This window comes from Penaeus vannamei, chromosome 19 (assembly GCF_042767895.1).
Source record: "Penaeus vannamei isolate JL-2024 chromosome 19, ASM4276789v1, whole genome shotgun sequence".
Lineage (NCBI taxonomy): Eukaryota > Metazoa > Arthropoda > Malacostraca > Decapoda > Penaeidae > Penaeus > Penaeus vannamei.
The window spans coordinates 2058786-2066659 of NC_091567.1; the positions used below are offsets into that span (position 1 = coordinate 2058786).

Sequence of the window (7874 nt, forward strand, 5' to 3'; positions counted from 1 at the left end):
AAAAACAAGAATAATAATCAAAATCATCATAACAATAAAAGCAACAATTAATAATAACAATAAGAATAAAAATAAGTATAATGATAATAATAACAAGAATAATAGCAATAACAATAATAATAATTATCATTACCATTAATATTATAATAATGATAAAACAACAACAATAATATCAATAATAGGCTAACAATAATAATAATAATAGTAAAAGTAATCATATCAACAAAAATAATATTAAAACAATTGATATTAGTAATTATAATAACAATAAAAATACCAATAACAAATATCAAAATAAACAAACATATATAACAATAACAATAACAATAACAATAACAATAACAATAACAATAACAATAATAATAATAATAATAATAATAATAATAATAATAATAATAATAATAATAATAATAATAATAAAAATACCAATAACAATAATGATTGTATCAACAAAAATAACAGTAATAACAATAATAAAATAATCTTAACAAAATAATAAAAAATAACAATAATAATAATGGTATTATTAATGCTACTACCACTACCACTACTACAAATAATAATAATAATAATAATAATAATGATAAACATAAAAACAATGGTAACAATAGTAATAACAATAATGATAATAATGATAATGACAATGTTAAACCAAAATTAGATGATGATGATGATGATGATAGTAATGACGATGGTGATGGTTATGATGGTGATAATGATAATGGAAATAATGATGATGGCAATAATGGTAATATTGACAATGATAATGATAATAATAATACTAACACCAATAACTACAACAATAATAATAATAACAATAACAATAATAATAAGAATAATAAGATGAAGTAGAATAATAATGATAATATTAATAATGACAATAATAATGACAATAATAATAATAATAATAATAATAATAATAATAATAATAATAATAATAATAATAATAATAATAATAATAATAACAATAATAATAATAATATCACAACAGTGACAGTAATCATAATGTATCATCATCATTATCTTTATCATTATCAATATTATTGTTCATATAAACATTATAGGTCCTAGTCATTAGTATTGTCTTAGTAATTGTTATAACTAAATTCAATATTTTTCATTATCATTACTGCAACTATGATTGTGAGTATATCATCATATCAAAATAATTTCAACTATAATGCTGATATAAATAAAAACAACAAAAGCAGTTATAGAAATAACACTGATAAATATCCTTATTTCTTTAAATGATGATGGTAACAATATCAATATCAAACGTAATACCAATATTAACTTTGTCAGTAACATCAGTATTATTATAATCAAAAGCATGAACTTAAATAATAACAATAACAAAGTAAAAAATCATAACAACAATAACAATAATAAAATATAATAATAATACTAATAACAACAATAATAATAATTATCACAATTATCATTATTATCATTAGTATAATAATAATGACAATGATAACAATAACAATAAATAATATAATAATAACAACAATAATAATAAAAATTATAATAATAATCACCATCATCATAATAACTACATTAATAAAAGTAACAAGAACAAGAACAATAAAAATAAATACTAAAAGTAATAATAATACTAACAGCAACAACAATAATAATGACAATGACAGCAATAATGATGACTATGATAACAATAATAACAACATTACTACTACTATTATAAACATTTAAAATAGTAGTAGTAATAATAGCTGAGGTAGTATTAGGAATGATGATTGATGATTGATGATTGATGATTGTTGATGATGATGATGATGATGATGATGATGATAGAAAAAAAATAATGTTAATAATATTAGTAACAGTAGTAGTAATAGTAACAGTAATAACAAAAACACAAACATCAACAACAACAATAATAATAACAATAACAATAACAATAATGATAATAATAATAATAGTAACTATTATAATAATAATAATTAAAAAATAATAATAGTAATAATAACAATAACAACTGTAATAATAACAATAACAATAACAATAACAATAATAATAATAATAATAATAATAATAATAATAACAGTAATAATAATAATAATAACAATGATGACAAAAATAATAATAGTAATAACAACATTAATGATAAAAAATAATAATGATGATAACTACAACAACAACAACAATAATAATTGAAATAGAAAAGAATAAAAAAAAATATATATCATCATTATCATGAAAACAATGACAACAACAATAATGATACTAATAATAATGATAATGATAATAATAATGATAATGATAATAATAATAATAATGATAATAATAATAATGATGATAATAATAATAATAATGATAATAATAATAATAATAATAATAATAATAATAATAATAATAATAATAATAATAACAACAATAACAATAATAACAAGAATAATAACAAATAATAAACATAACAATATAAATATAAATGGAAATGGAAATAGAAATAATAAAATTAGAAACAGTAAAAAATTTAAATCAAAATAATAACAAAACAACCATAGTAATAATAATAACAACAATTATAAAGATAATTATTATTATATTAATAATAAAATTGACAATAATAATTACAATAATAAATGTAAAAATGACATAAATAACAGCAACAATAACAACAATGATAATGATAACAATAATGATAACAATATTGATGATGATGACAATTAGAACAACAAAAATAATAGCAACAATAATAATAACAATAATAAGAAATAATAACAATAATCACAAAAGCAATAATAAATATAATAACAATAATCACAAAAGCAATAATAAATATAATAACAAAAACTATGACAATGATGATGACAATGATGACGATGATGATGAAGATGAAGATGAAGATGATGAAGATGAAGACTGGCAAGTTCTTTGACAAGTTTTTGAACCATCTGGCTGGTAGACTCCATACCAATACTCCCTGTTAATATAAAAATTCCTCTCCCCCTGAATTCAGAACTTCAATAAAATTTTCAGTTTATTTTTGGATCATCTGTTATTCTAAGACTGCTATCACAAGCCTATTCACAAATAAGTACACAATCCATTAACTTTATACCTACTATAGATCTCTGATGCAACCCAATGACACTTGTCCCACATTCCAATTGTGCCAAATTACATATATGAATGAACGAATGACTGTCTACCTCCTTACCAATCTGTACTTTGATGTTACACTACACATATGAATATATTTTCTAAAATAGCCTTCTTATGGAAAGAGCACAAACAATTATCATACCTATACATGAGCTTAATACTCTCTATCTATATATTAACTAGGGATTCTAAAACAAGCATATTTAAACCTAATTTTTTGGTTAATCTTTATGGTATGGAGGCACTCGCATAGGGCAGAGTGAATATGATATTCTAGTAGAGGATACAAAATTACAGTTGTCGGTGCAAGAAATAATCTGCAGACACGAACGGTAACACGATAAATGAAGGTAAAAGATCGTGGAGAGCACCACTCTAAGCCTAAGTCCACTCGGTGCTCTCAAGTTTCAGCTATATCTTTCCATATATAATGAGGGGAAAACAATGTTTCCTAGGTGTGTTGGGGGCAGAGTTTCCCCACCAACCTTTCCTTCAAGCAGTGCCCAAAAGGTACGCCCAGTCATTGCAACTTAGACTGATGAATGAATTTTGTAATGTGGACTGCATCCATACTGTAAAAAATCACCATTTTTCCTAGTTCACAACATTAACTGTTAGGAGCAGGAACCATAACTTCCCAAAACTGATTTAACATAATACTATTACAAATCAGTAACCATTTGATCTGCACATTTCTAATTCATTTTAAATACAGTAATTAGCAGCAAAAATCTGTGATTTTCAGTAAGCAAATTACAGTAAATCTGTTTAAACAGAGCCTTTAGAATTATCATTTTCTTCATAATATTGAATATTCATTGTGAAAAACTGAAAAACTGAATCCATAAACTGACACCATATTTACATAAACATATAAAAATTCACATCATTATATTTCTTTAACTATCTCAGTGTCAACATTGATTTTAAAAATAAACATTAAGCTACTCAAATAGAGGAAGGTGGTTTTAACCATTTTGATCATGATGTATCTTGTATGAAAGCAATGAAACTTCTTATAATTTCTTTTAATGAATTTCAATTTGATATGAAATCTATTGAAAGAAAAAGAAAACACTAGAAGCAGACCTAAAAATGCAACCATAGAGCTATCTGAAATCTCTCACCAGTCATATTTGCACTAAATTTTCACCATATATTTAAATCTCTAAGCTATCCTAACCTCACCTAACACAACGCACTCAGATGCAAGCAACCCAAATCAAGATTCTGTTGAAACAAAATACTCCTTCCTGATACCATACATTAGATTATCCTCTTTGTTTATAGCAATTAGTCGCTATTAAGCATTTGTTATGAAAGAATATTCACTGGGTTGTACTTTAACACAGCATCTATTTATAATATTTAGTAATTAAATAAAATACAAGCTTAAAATAATGAAAGGATATCTAATCGAAGCATCCAAAATTTAGAGCAAAATATTGTTGAGTGAATACATTTAGTGCTAAGACTCTGTGCTTCCAGCTATATCATGATGTTACAAGAGCTTACTATTCCCCCTAACAAATAACAGCTCAGTTCTAATAACAAAAGAAAACATTCCCTGAACACAGTTTCATTGGTATTCATGTTATTACATAACATGAAAATATAAATTTACAATACAGAGCAGTTGTGGAATCCAAGAGCTACTTTGTTTATCAACTTATAATAACAATACTTGAAACCTAAAAAATAAACAAAGTGTTTTCCTTTACAAACGGTAACCTTACCAGATCATTTCTATGTTCTGTAATCACTTGTACAATTCATTCTAGAAATTAGAATAAAAACCACACGAACTATAATATTTGTACGCTTTCACTTGCTCAGTTTCCGCTTCAACTACCAGTTTGGTAACAATATGAATATTTCTTTAATAAATTGCCTATATTCAATATATCTTTGACTATTAGATACATATTTTCAATCTGTTACCTTTCTTTACAAAAGCAACTCATTTTCTGTTTTGCCTTCTGAAGAAAGTACACTAGAATACATCCCAAATATCTATATTCTGTATCTTTCCCCAAGCAAAGAAGCAAATGAATAGATGTATCAATAAGAATCGATGTTTAAAATCACATTTCTGAGTTAACTGTTTCCAAACCTATATGCTTTTTAACTTGGCTACTGGCAGGAACTGCTAATCCACACACAACCTGCCACTCTTTATTTCTACATTCTCCTTTGATATGACCATTTGGAGACAATAAATACGGATTATCCGAAGCGCCGGGACATAATACTTCTATTGAAACAGAGAAAAGCGCAAAATAGGCTCTAAAATAAGGGAAAAATATCATTTCGATGGCGGACTCTCGGATCAGGTTGAACGCCCCCTCAAACAGTCGCAGTGTAAACATACGTCTATTTTCCCCCTTTTGGGCCGAATGTTGCATTTTTTCCTCCATCACATATATCTCCGATACTCCTTCTTCTCTTTCCACTCATTAAAAGCGCCTAAAGACTCACCCAACTGTGCGAAAACACTTCATGAAGCTGGACTCGCCTGACATGTCCTGCATCGACAACAACAGTCCACAGAAAACTATTCAATAACGTGTCCGAAATCTTGGCCCCTATTCAACCCTGTAATTATGGAAGAAACTCGATACTCAGAAGAAAAAATACATCAGAGTGATTTGAAATAATGTTTTTATTCCTCTCCATAGCACTACCAGAAAGACATATCTTATGATCGTTTATTTCATCCCTAGAAAGTATATAAAATGCAGGCAAAGTCCAAGTGTGTTGCTTGCAATCGAACATCTATAACCAAATCGTAATTCCTTCTATAATCTAACTCTCATCAACCTTTACTTCAGATATCATACAATTTCCAACTCTAAAATACACCAAGATTTTTCATAATAACAGAAAGCGATCCTGTGTTGCAACTTTTACTAAAAAGAGGAAAGAACCAGGGAAGAGAACCGCCGCCCCAGCCCTAGCTTCCACCTTCGCCATTTTCCACAAGGAGAGATCGAGAGTAACACACGACCTCAACCGCCAAGATGTTCGCCGCTAGGAATGCCGTAAGCAGGATCGTACAGGCCAACAACACCATGGTGATGGCGAAGAGAACTAATGTTATCTCTGGACCACCAGCGAATAAGATTAGCACTTTGGTAAGTCGGACAGTCCTCTTTTCGGGGCTTATGAGCCGGGAGGGCGATCAGCTGATCAGTTACAAGAGTTGTAATAATAACAAAAAATATTACTGAGAGGGCAGGAATATACGATTTGGCTTTCTTAAAGGTATCATTGCTTTTAAGGCCAGAAGTGATCGCATATTGTGTTGCGTAATGTATTTGCGGTATTGCGTCATCGATGAAGATGGGTATTTATAGGTACTTTTACCCGGTGATATTGTTAATCTAAACCTGCAGTGACTTCCAGTACATGGAATTTCTCCGCGATTTTTTTTTTTTTATTATTATTCGGCTCCATTCCGAAATTTGCAGTGCTCTATGATGGTAGGCCTAAAGTCCACCCTGATAGTAAATAGGTTCATGTGATCGCTACTATCACTGTCTGGTCAGTAGTGGTTCTATTGGCATCTTTTCTGGTAGCTATTAGGGTGTGTCATAATGCAACATGATGCGACACCAAGATTTGTCTCTTGATCGGAGGCGAGACAGACCTGTAAGCTCCGCCCATTTCTGTGATGTAATGGGAATGGCCGCGGTTGATGGCTTGCTATTTTACTGTACTGGTTATTTTATTGACAGGTAGACAGTATTTTGGAATAAGATATCTAAGATGGCTTTCGATATCTAATGGTGGGTAGTGCGGTGTTATGGATCCCCAATATAAGTACGAATGTGCATGAAATATCCAAAGTAGGATTGCATCTGGTAACTTGTTAAATGTTAACCACCTACTCGATTCCTGTCACATGAAAGATGTTGCGTTTCCTGTAACTGCTGGAAAAGAAGGCATATCTTACCATTATATACATGAAGGGTAATACTTTAGAGTATGGATGCACTTGGCCAAGACTAAGTCCACAAATCTGGGGCAGTAAAAAATTTGTTGCTGTGACTGGGCGTGCCTGCTGCCAGAGGGGAGGGTTGATGGAGGGCTCTGCCCCCCAACACCCCCCAGGAAACACTGTCTTCACCTTGTGTGCGCTCTGCAAGATTGAGCTGAGAGCTGAGAGCTGGACTTGGGCTGAGAGCAGTGCTTTCTTTAATAATTTTCCTTGACTTGTGGTGTTACCGTTCATGTCTGTACAAAGTTTCGTTAAATCTAAGTAAGACAGCCGCGCCTATTTTTTTTTTTTTTTCTCCTATCCCCTTCACTCTTGGGTGACCCGTGGAGAATGGGGGGTTGGAGGTAGGGGGGGGCACACACGGAAGAAATAACAGAATGAAAAGTGAAAATTTTGAATTAAATGCAAAATCTGAACGAGATTCCGGCAGCGCACCATTGCGAGATGCGCCGGTGTCAGTGCCAAAATCCTGACATTTCTCAACCTAACCCGACCCGACCCGACCCGGACGCCCTTCCCTGGGCGTATTTCATTACCCATCACCTGGGGGTATTTTGCAGTACAAATGAAGAATACCTTCCAAACTCCCGTATTTTGTATTTTGCAGAAAGCTCACAGTATTGTTTACATTCGAGACGGTCCGAGACAACGAGGTTTGTGGACTGTAGAGAGGCAACTTTTGAATTTCAATTAAAGCACAACCAGTGAGGTCCCCACAATTTTATTAACTTCCCCGACATGTAGG

The 7874-nt window shown here is 30.0% G+C and overlaps 1 protein-coding gene across 4 annotated transcripts in view; it reads right to left on the reverse strand.

The window, feature by feature from the left end:
* LOC113800239 (BTB/POZ domain-containing protein 7) overlaps positions 1-5685 on the reverse strand; it is a 34160-nt gene extending 28475 nt beyond the window's left edge. For 2 of the 4 annotated variants that reach the window (XM_070133718.1, XM_070133714.1), the window contains exon 1: positions 5608-5685. The gene's annotated coding sequence lies outside the window, so the exon portion shown is untranslated. The remainder of the gene's footprint in view (positions 1-5607) is intronic. The other 2 variants (XM_070133719.1, XM_070133715.1) reach the window with 2 other exon arrangements.
* Between the last annotated feature and the right edge of the window lie 2189 nt (positions 5686-7874).